This window comes from Puma concolor, chromosome A1, assembly GCF_028749965.1.
Source record: "Puma concolor isolate L17-30 chromosome A1, mPumCon1.1.hap2, whole genome shotgun sequence".
Taxonomy (NCBI): domain Eukaryota; kingdom Metazoa; phylum Chordata; class Mammalia; order Carnivora; family Felidae; genus Puma; species Puma concolor.
In genome coordinates this window covers 222,344,239-222,357,619 of record NC_141667.1, presented here as the reverse complement: position 1 = coordinate 222,357,619, position 13,381 = coordinate 222,344,239, and the positions used below count along the sequence as shown (strand labels likewise).

At 38.5% G+C, this 13,381-nt stretch overlaps 1 non-coding gene across 1 annotated transcript; it reads left to right on the top strand.

Moving 5' to 3' along the window:
- Positions 1 to 10,039: 10,039 nt before the first annotated feature.
- Positions 10,040 to 10,142, top strand: LOC112861802 (U6 spliceosomal RNA). The gene has a single exon (XR_015241375.1). It is a non-coding gene; the product is annotated as a U6 spliceosomal RNA (small nuclear RNA).
- The last annotated feature ends 3,239 nt before the right edge of the window (positions 10,143 to 13,381 follow it).

The following is a 13,381-nucleotide window of genomic DNA, read 5'->3' as shown; positions in this document are numbered from 1 at the left end:
TGGGATAAATGAAAAAGAAAAATTATCCATAATCTTGCCAGCAGAATAAACCTTGGTAGTTGATTGACATCCAGACCTTTGCCAAAATAGTACATATAGATAGCATTTACAATTTTTACAAGATACATTCATGCCATTTTATAATTTAGCTTACTGATGTATAATAGTGTCCATATCAATAAATAAACCTTTAAAATATTATTTAATAGATGCATAATATTTTATATTATGGAATATATCATAAATATAACCTTACTATTAAACATTTACATTGTTTCCTTTTTTTAACTTTTATAAATAGCGTATCAATGGACTTGCTTGTAAATAAATCCTTGTACTAATAACTGGTTATTTCTCCAGGGCAAATACTTAGAAGTGGGATTTCTGGATCAAGGAGTGGGTACATTTTTAAGAGTTTTAAAAACACTATTGCAAAAATGTTTTAATTTATATTCCCACAAAGAGTGGTTGAAAATGTCCTTTCCCTACACCTTTGTCACCCTGAATATCATTCTTTTTCATCTTTGTTAATCTCATAATCTCTTGTTTTTAGTTGCATTTCTTAGATTTCTAGTGAGACTGAATTTTAAAAAAGTGTTTATTGGCCATATAGTTGCTTCTTTTGTGAACTACCTGTTCATGTCCTCTGAATGTAAAATACTGAATTCTATTATTTCCTCTTACTGAATTTTAAGAGCCTATCTATACACGAGCAGACATTTCTCCAGAGAAAACATAAAGATGGCCAACCGACACATGAAAAGATTCTCAACGTCACTGATCATCAGGGAAATGCAAATCAAAACCACAATGAGACATCATCTCATACCTGTTAGAATGACTAAAATCAAAAACACAAGAAACAAGTGTTGACAAGGAAATGGAGAAAAGGGAACCCTTGTGTACTGTTGGTGGCAATCCAAACTGGTGCAGCCATTGTGGAAAAACAGTATAGAGGTTCCTCAAAAAGTTAAAAATAGAATTACCATGTTATCCAGTGCCACTACTGGGTATTTTCCCAAAGAATACAAAAACACTAATGCTAAAAGATACATGCATCTCTCTATTTGTTGCAGCCTTATTGGCAATAGCCAAAATATGGAAACATATATATACATATATATGTATATATAACACATATATTTTAAATATATAAAGGAATATATATACGTGTATATACATAACACACATATAATGTGCACATATATATATGCACATACACATTATATATATATACAATATATATACAATACAATGTGTATACACACACACACACAATATATATATATATCTTTAACCTACCAAATTTGATTACAGCAATGAGGTAGGAATGTCTCTTTTTTCCTATTGTTTAGGCAATTGTACCAACATTTATGAAATAATACATCCTTTCTCTCTTTGATTGAAGTGCTATTATTAATTATATTAATATATAATTGTATTAATATATGATAAATTTTTTAATTTAAATCTGCTTGTAGACTTTTTATGCTGACTGCGTGTTCTGTCTGTAAGTCCCATGCCTGTACTGTACTTTTAATCAGTATCATTTTATAATGTATTTTGACATCTGATATGACCCTTATCTCCTTGTGTTTGTCATCTTTAATGTTTAACTACTCTTCTTTTTTAAAATGTCCATTATTCTCACATATATATTTTTCTATATATATTTTTTAACTTTATTTTCTACAGCAGTTCTAGGTTCACAGCAAAATTAAGAGGAAGGTACAGAGATTTCCTATATATTCCCTGCTCCCACACATGCACAGCCCCCTGCCCCCAGTATCAGCCTCCCCCACTGGTTGTACATTGGTTACAGTTGAGGAACCTACATTGACATATTTCTTTCATATATTTTTATACTATATTCAAATATATTCCTTCATATGTTTTTTATGCTTATTTTGTCACATTTCCTCTTCCTCTCCCCACCCCCCCCCCCCACCACCCCAAATCCTTTTGGAGTTTCCATTGGGAAACCAAATTTATATGTGAGTTCAGGAAGAAATTACTCTTTACAATATTAAAATATCCAAAAACAGAGTTAATCCTTGCATTTATTTAGGTCTTTGATTATGACCCTCGATCAGGATTTGTAGATTCTTCTCTTAGCCTAGCGTATTTCATGTTAAGTTCATTCTTAATGTTGTTATTGTTAAAGAGGCTATTTTTCATTATATTCTTTGACTTTAACCCAGTCTATTGACTCATTTTAAATTACAGCTTTATTGCCATATTATTCAAATACTCTAAAATTCATCCTTTTAATGTGTACACTCCAGGGCATTTTAGAATATTCACTGGGTTTTGCAAGTATTACCACTGTCCACTTTAGAATATGTTTGTCACCCCAAAAAGAAATCCATGCCTATCAGCAGTCACTCCCCTTTTCCCCTCCCTTGCCCTTCTGTGTCTCTTCATTAGCTGTTTCTAATCTATTTTTTATAATAAAACTGTAATCATAAGTATAGTTTCCTGAGTTCTGTGAGTCATTCCAGTGAACTATCAAATCTAAGGGAGTCATGGAAACACCTGAGTAATAATAGCTAATTAAGCAGAAGTGTAGATGGCCTGGAACCTCCGAGGTGCAGGTAAAGTCATACAGGCAATCTTGTGAGGCTTGTGCCCTTTACCCTATGGGGTCTGCACTCACTCTGGGTAGTTAGTGCCCGCCTTCAATTGCAGTACATCCAATTGTGGCAGAAGCACAACAGACTTCTTTTTGTGTGCTTTTTGACCAATTGTGTGTTGGCTTTGGACAAAAGTCTGCTTAAGTCTGTTGGCCATTTTTAAATTGGGTTGCTTATCTTTTTATTATTGAGTTACTAGAGTTCTTTATATATTCTGAATATCAGATATATGAGATAAATCAGATATATAATTGGTGAATATTTTTTTTCCATTCTGTTTGTCATTTTTTCCCATTTGTGGTGGTATCCTCTGAAGCAACAAAGTTTTAAAGTTTGATGAAGTCCCATTTATCTATTTCTTATTTTGTCATTTGTGCTTTGGGTATTACATCTTAGAAACCATTCATTACCTAACCCAAGATCACAGAGATTTACTCCTACATTTTCTTCTAAGAGTTTTATAGTTTTAGCTGTTGTTTTCAGATCTATGATCCATTTTCAGTTAATTTTGTGTATGGTGTGAGGTAGGGGTCCAACTTCATTATTTTGTAGATGGATATTCAGTTGTCCCAGCACCTAGCCTATTGACTTTTAAATGTTTTGTAACCAGTCACCTGACATTACTTCTAATAGATTTAATGCATTCTTCTATTTTTTTCAAGTAGATAATATTATGTATAAATGATAAGTTTGCCTTCTCTTTGACAATATTATGTACTTATTATTTTGTCTTCTCAGATATTACAAAAATAGTGGTGATCCTCTTATGTGGATCCTGAGAAACTTAACAGAAGACCATTGGGGAGGGGAAGAGAAAAAAAAAAAAAAAAAGAGAGGGAGGGAGCCAAACCATAAGAGACTCTTAAAAACTGAGAATAAACTGAGGGTTGATGGGGGGGGGGGGGGTGGGAGGGAGGGGAGGGTGGGTGATGGGCATTGAGGAGGGCACCTGTTGGGATGAGCACTGGGTGTTGTATGGAAACCAATTTGACAATAAATTCCATATTAAAAAAAAATAGTGGTGATCACATCATCTTTGTATTATTCTTCTCATTAATAGGAGTGTTTCTAGAATTTTGCCACCAGTAAGTATGATTCTTTGTCCTTATTCAGTAATAAATGCCTTTCAGTATCTGCTGCTATATCTGTATTTTGCTGCTACTGATATAAACTGAGGAAACATGGCCCTATAAAACTTCTTTAAAATTATGTTTAAGAATATATTGTTATAATTTCTACTTGCATATGGTTTAATATTTACTGGAGGGGAGTGCCTTTAACAGTCATTTTTGAGGAATATTTTCCTACAGTATTTATCCAGAGCAATTTATTTTCCATTAAAAAATAAGGCCTTCTTCATAAATGAAAATATGGTGTTTTTGACTCTATGTAGAAGAGAATGAATGTCTTTTAAATACTGTCGTTTTATTTTAAAAGTAAATCAGTTCATGAATTCGAATGGATAATTCACAAACACTGTTCAGATTTCGAAAGGTACAAAGTAGTACATACTGTAGAATAAAATCCCTTTTTCATTCTTATCCTCTGGCCAGCATGTTCTTTTCCCTGCAAGCAATTCTATTAGAGAGGAGGAAGCAGGATTTTTTTTTATAAAAGAAATACACACACACACACACAGACACGCAAAATATATGGAATAAATACAAAATATATCAAATGTTTACATGAGAAAAACAATATGCTGAGCAGTCCTAAGGAGTCAGATGGGAGGCAAAGACTTGATGAAGAGTCTGGTCACCAAAAGAGAGAGAAGAAGCTGAGAAAGCCGTTTGGTGTTTTTCCGATATTGTCAGTTAACAGTTTATTTAAACTCCAAGTTCCTTTTCTCACCAAGTTACAGCAAGAGATAAATCTGGAATCCCTGCCACATTAACTGCATTAGATATAAATGTCTTCCACCTCAGCTTCCCTGACCTCTCATGGCAAATAAGATAGGAACCACACATTCCTGAGATGCAACCAATCAAGGGTACAAAATGACAAACCACATTTCTGTACCGAAATGTACTAAGCTTCTTCAGTTAGATGAGAGAAGCTTAAATAAATCGAAATCATGGTACAAAAATAACTTAAAAGCCTTTCCCCAAATAAATTTGTATTGTGTCGTAAACAACCGAACAGTCATTGGACCCGGGGTGTGTGAAGAGGGCGAGCCGGCTGTTTGGTGCGGGCAGGCACCTTGAACCCAGCGGCTGTAATGCAGCCCCAGGATTGATCAAGCTGTGGCCAGCAGAGGGGTTGGGGGAGGAAGAGTGGAGCCTACGAGGTGGGGGGATGGGAGGCATTAGGGGAGGGGGAGGAGCTGATGCAAGCAAACCAAACTCACAAAAGGCTGATTTATAAACAGAAATGCCATTTGTTCATTAACCAGCACAAGGCAACCAGAGGAGTGCTTTATACGTTCTGCAGAAAAACCCAACATGCTGTTCATTGTGCAAAAGAGTATACTCACTGCTGGGGACCAGGACACTCCCGCCCGCAAATGCGATTCTCTATCCCCTTGCACAGTGTTGGGTGAACCTTCGTATATACTATCCTTTGGTCTCTACTTTTTTTTAATTTTTGTCTTTTCATTCCAGTCACATCATTCCTTCAGATAGACCACAGTAAAATCAAGTGGATGGAATTACTCCACAGCGTTACTAGACTGAGTCTCCTGTGGTCTCTCCTCTCTCCTCAATCCTTGGAATGGGCATTTCTGTGGATGGCTGGAAGATCATAGTAACATAATGTGGCGGTCGCCTGCACAGGTTTTGAGCCCCCTAGCCTCAATTCCACTCCAGGCTGGCCATTTGCCAGCCGTGTGATCTCCCATGGTTATTTCACTTCTCTCCTCCTGGGAAAATGGAAATAACAATACCGGGTTCAGCAAGTCATGGAGAAGGTTAAGTGAGCTAATTCATTTTGAACCCCAGACATGGTGGCTAGCATAGGCAGAACACTCAAAAACTGTTAGCCGTTGGTATTAAGGCTACTCCTCTCTACCCCTGTTGATTTGTAGTTGTTTCTGCTCACAGAGAATAAGCTATTTTTAACTCTTTGCCCAGATTAAGGAAAAACAAAAAAAGTCCAATGAGAACAATTTGATTCAGTGAAAATTCTTAAATGCCTTCAATGTTTCAAAGAAATGCAATTTCTTTGTGTTGCTTTCAGATTTGAATATAGTACAGCCCCAAATACACGGAGAATAGGGGAATAAATAAGTAAAATTTTTAAAGGAGGAATAAATTCTACAAAAAGAGGAAACATCATGTAAAAATGCGATTTGTCATAAACAAGTATTTATGAGTACCCGGTATGTATCCTGTTCTTTCTGCTTCTATCCTTGCCTTTTGTAACTCTATTTGCAACACCGCAACCAAATCATTTTTCAGAGACTAAGTTAGATCATGTCATTTCTCTGTTCAGAATCCTCCAATGGCTTCCCACCTCATTTGAAAGGCCAAAGCGTTCACACTGCCCTGTAAGACCTTATGTAATCTGTTCACCCCCACTTTGCACCCTGTCTCTCCGACTTAACCTCCTCTCCCTTACTTACTCAGTGGACTCTTTGCTGCTCCTTAACTATGCCAGGTACTCCTGCCTCAGGGCCTTTGCACTTATGGTTTCCTCCACCTGGAATCCTCTTCTTCAAAGTCACATCTCCTTTAAGACCTTCCTCAAATGCCACCTTCCCTGACCCTCCTGTTTAATACTGTAACTTCTCCCCCATTCCCACCACTGTGTAGTCTCCTTTCCTGCCCTGATTTCTCTATGGCATTTCTCTACTTACCGCTTTATTTTGTTTATAATCTATCTTCCCCTCTCCCCGTACCGCCCCCCCCCCCCCCCCCGCCAGTGTAAGAGCCACATCAGGGGTTTTGTGTGTTTTCTTTATTGCTGTATCCTAATCCTCAGCATGGTGATGGCACTCTCCGTGGGGTGAATGAATGATTTCATGAATGGTGCTAGGGGCTTTTACGTATGTCATCTCACTTACATATTTTGGCAAAGATCTGATTTTCATAATAATACATCACTAGATAGTAGCTGTTATTATAATTACATATTTTTATATTCAACAATCGCTGTTTCCTGAAATTAAAACTGGACTGAAAGCATCTTGAAGTTCTTGAAGCCAGAATTTGAGAAACACTGTTTATTTTAACGTGTGGATGTCCTTTAAAGGCATCTTACATAATAAGATGGAGATTCAGAGGAAGAAGTTGTTTTTAACTTCTCTACTCAATATGAACGACATCCTGCTTCTAAATTAAAAGAAATTAAGAATTTTCATGTAAAATTTAAGTTGACCTTTCCTAATTTAGCCTGAATTCCCCGATCCCAAAAAATGATTTTAAATTTGTCCGAATGGTGCACAACAGCAGAAGTGTGGGCCCGGCTGTCCCTGCTGCTGCCTTGTGGGAGACAGGGTCCTGCCTACTGAATTTCTGGTGTCCGTTACAGTGATGACAGGAAAGAAATGTTTGTAAGAACAAATGTTTGCTTCCAGGCTGCAGCCTAATTTAATAGTGTACTTGAAAAAAGAAAAGTGGATGATTCATTCCAAAACCTCTGGGGAGGGAGGGGTGATTGTAAACCATTTGGAAAAGGGGTGAGAAGGCCTAACGTGAAACTAATGCAGCAAATCTTCAACAACAACCGAAAAAGTCTGGCCTGAACGCGATGGAATGCTGGGTGTTTTTTCGCAGAATGGTTTCAGCTGGGGGAAGCCTGTTAGGTTCAAAAGCCTTTTCCCTCTGCTCTGATCTGGGGGGTGGGTGGGAGGTTATAACCAGATTGATTTTTGATGGTTTCGGATAATACTTCGTACTTGGATGAAAGATTACCCTGGAGGTTTTCATACTTGTGGTTTTTCTTAAAGCATTAGATGCGATTGTAATTTTTTTTAGGGGCCACAGCCCTAGGGAAATTTTTATGGAAGAAGGAAGAGACTTTTTTTTTTTTTTAAACAGAAACTAAGATTTAAGGCACATCAGGCATCTAAGTAGGTGGAGTAGACAGCTGTGGGCAAGACCCGAAAACCCCTCCCACCACTTGCTTGTTGATGCCTGAAACGTTGAAAATCAGGAATTCATTTTCTTGGATTAAGATTTCGTCTACTGAAATACTAACAGCCCCACTCAGGATCACATGTTCGACTCTCTGGGCCATTTTCATTCCAATGGTAATGGCCTCACTGACTCCAGATCTAACAGGTTTTCCAAACTCAGTGGGGAGACAGCGAGTGGATCCTTGGCTCTTTGGAGATGAGCCTTACAGGTGTGACGGGGGAGGGAGAGGAGACACCCTTGGAGGAGCACACCGAAGGTCATCAGAAGGCAAGGAAGCACAGGCAAGACGATATGAAACCTTTTATGTCAGTAAGACCATTTTCGCTCATTCTTACCCAAGTTTCCCTTCCCTGTGTACTGCCGGAGCATACGGTTGATACGGTAACATAGTCCAAAGAAAGCCGCACACCCGTGTCTCAGGTAACCCTAAACCACAGTTGGGATTATCCGAGCAGCTAATCCCTCAACATTAGCCAAACCACTTGCTTACTTTGACCAATATCTTTTGTTTTCCCTTAACAACCAGAGACGTTCAATGTCTTTACCATTTTAAAATGTATTCTATAAAATGCTTCTGACGTGGGGGAATTAATCTTTCTCCTCCACAGATTTATGAAGGAGTAAATTTGCTGCTGCTGCTGTGTAGAAATGACTCTAGTCCCGAAGTTGCCTGTCAGGCTCCCTGGACTAGTGTTACGGGTTCCATGGTTACCTCAGTGAGATAACAGTGACTTTTTTTTTTTTTTTCATTTCTCACCATTTAACTTAGATATTTCCTTTTATGTAACCTGCAAGAACAATTTGGTACCCAGGAAGGGTAAGAAGGAGATTTTATAAAGTTTGGTTTATTATGCCATTTTTAAATAATTTGCAGTAGAGGACACGTCTTTCTTCTTAAAGCTATGTCACAGCAGTTCAAAAAACAAAACAAAACAACCCTCCTCTTGTAAAAATTGCCAAGCTTTTTCATCATCTTTAATTTCTTTACCACATATTATGAACACATTATGTAGCAGACACTGGGCTAGGCACTAAGGCCCCAGAGCTGTGATCCATCATCCTGACCTCAGATTGCTCAGTCGAGTCAGTGGGAGGAGACAGACAAATTGCCACCTGCTAAGAACATGACAGAAGTTTGCACAGGGCTGCGAAAGGAGCCCCACCCATTCGGGGGGCAGCAGGAAAGCTTTTCTGTGGAACTGTAGTATCTGAGCTGAGAGTTGTAAGGATGTGAATAATGTAGGAATTAATCAGAGGAAGAAGTGTGTGTGTGTGTGTGTGTGTATTGTGGGGGGTAGGGGGTGGGGAGGGATGGTATTCCAGGCAGAGGAACAGCACATGCAAAGCAACAGTAGAGAGAGAACAGTACCTCCCTATCTTCAACTCTTTAGGACAGGGCCCAATTCTTAACTCATCACAGGATCTCTGGAGCCTGTCAGGCCTGTCATAAGTATTCATAAAAATCTGTTGAACTTCAGTGAATTGAATTGCAAACATTTATTGCTGTTTTCTAGATGTCGGTGATAGGGTAGTGGCTAAAAGAGAAGTTTCTCTTCTCGTGGTGCATTTGTTCTAGGGAGGCATTAGCAGGAGTCCGTATTTGCTAAGAACTTCCTACCTGCCAGGCACTGTCCAAAAGATTTATGTATTCATTTGTTCAATCTTGAAAACAGGACTGTAGTAGGTATTATACTGTTATCCCAATGTGTTACCGTTGAGGACTCAGAGAGGTTAAGAAACTTACCGAAGCCTACCCAGCTTGTGAGTGGCAGAGCTGAAATTCAAAGTTGGGAAGTCTCGGTTTCCAGAGTCAGCCTCAACCTCTACAGTTAGGCCTTCAAAAATTTCAAAGTACCTCTCAGTCTTATTTTTAGAAAATAAGATAAAAAAGAAATTCTAAATGTCCATTCTCCCTCGATCCTTTTTCTCTTTGGCAACCTGAGACTTAATTAAACACACGAGAAAAATAGACATTTTGAAAAGCAAGAGTAGGGTTAAAATGAAAGATAATATGGTCTTGAAAAAGGTAAAGAGGGGATAATGATCATATCAGATATCAAAATGCAGTTAAAATTATGCTGATTAAAAATAGAGGCATGGTGACTATGGTTAATGGTACTGTATTGTATATGTGAAAGTTGCTGAGAGAGTAGATCTTAAAAGCTCTATCACAAGAAAAAAAAACCCTGTAACTCTGTGTAGTAACGGATGATAACTAGACTTATTGTGGTGAGCATTTCATAATATATACAAACATCGAGTCATTACATTGTATATCTGAAACTGATACTGTAGTGTTGTACATCAGTTATATCTCAAGAAAAAGAGGAAGAAAAAATATAGCACATATTCTAAAATTGGAGTGATACAGAGAAGATTAGCACGGTCTCTGCACAAGGATGATATGTAAATTCATGAAGCTTTCTACATTAAAAAAAAAATATGTGTATATATATATAAGCAACACCCAGGCGTCTCTCATTCTTATCTATTGACCTCCATTCTTTTTTTCTTTAACGTTTATGTATTTTTGAGAGAGAGACAGAGTGTGAATGGGGGAGGGGCAGAGAGAGAGGGAGACACAGAATCTGAAGCAGGCTCCGGGCTCTGAGCCATCAGCACAGAGCCCTACGCAGGGATGGGACTCATAAGCTGTGAGATCATGACCTGAGCTGAAGTGAGACGCTTAACCGACTGAGCCACCCAGGCGCTTCAATTCCGCCTCCATTCATGAAGGTGAAGTTTTGGTGTCCCTGAGAGGCCTCTTGGAATAGACAGGTACATTCATCTCCTTTGCACAAAGTAGGGAAGCATTCCACCTCACTGCCCCCACCCTCCACCTTTGTAATGGGCACTTGGGGGCAGGGCAAATGTTTTTCCAAGAAACCAGGGCATGACGAGGTCCACTGTGGAGTTTGCCATCCATCTGGCCCTCCATCCTAGTGTCATTTTGCTGTTCGTGCTGATGTTTATGCTTCCTTTTGGAGTTTCTTTCCCATATATGTTTGTCCCTAAGAAATAAAACCATTATTGGACCTAGAAACAAAGGTCAGGGGTGCCAGGGTAGCTCAGTCGGTTAAGTGTTCAACTCTTGATCTCAGCTCAGGTCTTGATCTCAGGGTTGTGAGTTCAACCAAGGCCCACATTGGGCTCCATGTTGGGTGTGAAACCTACCTTAAAAAAAAGTCATATATTTATGTATATACATATACATATATATGACATATATGTATATGGTATAAGTATATAGCATAGTATAAACTTGGATTTAGGTACTTCTACTGTCACTTTCCTTCTCTCCCTAGACCTAAGAATTGGGAAGAACAATGAGAAAGAAATGCCTTTTAACTACAAAGAATCTAAACAAATAAATACAAAATCTGCGGCTATGCCCTCCACTCAGTATTTCCTAGGCATTCCAATTACAAAACCAGCTCTCTCACATCAGATCGAGAAGTGAGAGAACTGGATACCATCTTAAGAAAAGTACTGACAGACTGATTTTTTTTTTTTATGGGGAGAATTTCAAGATTTTGTGTAAATGAAATAAACATATTTTTATTATTTGATTTGAGCACTAAATTTCATAGATAGTGTGCATTTTACCAACTTGGTAACTGAAAACTATTAAAATACCAAGTTCTTTTGCAGGGTGGAGGGGGGCACCTGGTTCAGTGGGTTGAGCGTCTGACTTTGGTGCAGGTCATGGTCTCGCAGTTTGTGAGTTCAAGCCCCACATTGGGCTTGCTGCTGTCAGTGCAGATCCTGCTTGGGATCCTCTGTCCCCCTGTCTCTGCCCCTCCCCCACTTGTACTCTCTCAAAAATAAAATAAAAAAATTTTTTTTAATTTCTTTTTTTTTTAAGTTTTTAATTTTAATTCCGGTATAGTTAACATACAGTGTTTATATTAGTTTCAGGTGTACAACATAGTAAACTGCATACATCACCCTGTGCCCATCACAAGTGCACTCTTCAATCCCCATCTCTTATTTCACCCATCCCCCCACCCAGCTCCTCTCTGGTAACCATCAGTTTGTTTTCTATAGTTACGGAGTCTGTTTTTTGTTCTCTCTCTCTCTCTCTCTCTCTCTCCCCCTTTGTTAGTTTGTTTTGTTTCTGAAATTCCCAGTATGAGTGAAATCATGTGGTATTTGTCTTTCTCTGACTTATTTCACTTAGTATTATACTCTCTAGCTCCATCATGTCATTGATAAAGGGAAGATTTCATTTCTTTTTATGGCTGAGTAATATTCCATCGTATACACATACCACATCTTCTTTACCCAGTCATCTACTGATGAACACTTGACTGCTTCCATAATTTGGCTATTGTAAATAGTGCTGCAATAAACACAGGGGTGCATATATCCTTTCAATTTAGTGTTTTTGTAGTTTGCGGGTAAATACCCAGTAGTGCTGGATCGTCGGGTAGTCCTGTTTTTAGTTTCTGAGGAAACTCCATGCTGTTTTCCACAGTGGCTACACCAGTTTGCATTCCCACCAACAGTGTGAGAGGGTTCCTTTTTCTCCACAACCTCATCAATACTTGTTGCTTCTTGTGGTTTTGATTTGAGCCATAAAAACCAAGTTCTTGAATGCCATGTTATCTTGCCTGATTCTGAGAAAGAGGATCCAGAGTGGAAGTTCTGAACATTCCTCTACCGAACGTCCTGATATTTTAAAATTATAAATTTAATACACCTGAAAGTAATGTAACATTGTATCAACTATACTTGAATAAAAATGTTTTAAATTATAAATTTAACATAAAAATTGTAGATCAGAATAGGTTTATAAAAATTAATTTGTATAACTTTACTATCCTGTGGCCATATTCCTCTCACTTAAAGACTCTAACCTGAAGATTGATATGCTACTTAGAAAGTTACCTTAACAAGGAAAGAAAGCTGCTAGCAGTCTTACAAAGGAAAGATTAGAAAGGACAAGGCCAGTAGTCAGGGGCACAGGGCCAGGTTGGAGATGGACAGGTAGCCGAGGGACTCAAGAAAAAAACACAATTTCAAGAGATTTAGGAAACAAATGTGATCAAATTTTACTAATTGAGAACAGAATAAAAGAGAAGATTTGAATGAGGAGGTGAGACTAATACTCAGATTTCTGGCTTGTGTGGTTGGATGGATCACTGTATCACCCAACAAGAGGAGAGCCCAGGAAGTACGGGTTGGGGGAAGGGAGAGAGGAAGACTTTGAATTAGGACATGTTGAATATGATACATCTGTGTGACCACCAAGCAGAAATGTGCAAAAGGGAGCTGCTGTCCTAGGGCTCAGTAGAGCTCTAGGATATCTGGGGTATCTAGGCAAATGTTTAGAGAATCATCAGATTATGGGTGAAATTGGAGCTATACATTGGATGGGATCACCAAACAAAAGTGTGAATGAAGTGAAGAGAAAAGGTGAGGACAGAGCCCTAGAGAATATAAGCGTTTGAAAGATTGGAAAGAGAAGACTGAAAAGAAATCATCAGATGTAGGTGGGGAACCAGCAGAGGGTGATGTCACATGTGCCAAAGAAGAGGGAACTTAAGAAAAAGGTGTGGCCAGTGGTCAATGACACAGAGACGGCATGTATGTCAAAGCCTAAGAACTCCATAATGGATTGGGTGATATGGATTTCACCTCTGCCTTCTGCTGAGGGAGCTTCATTATTTA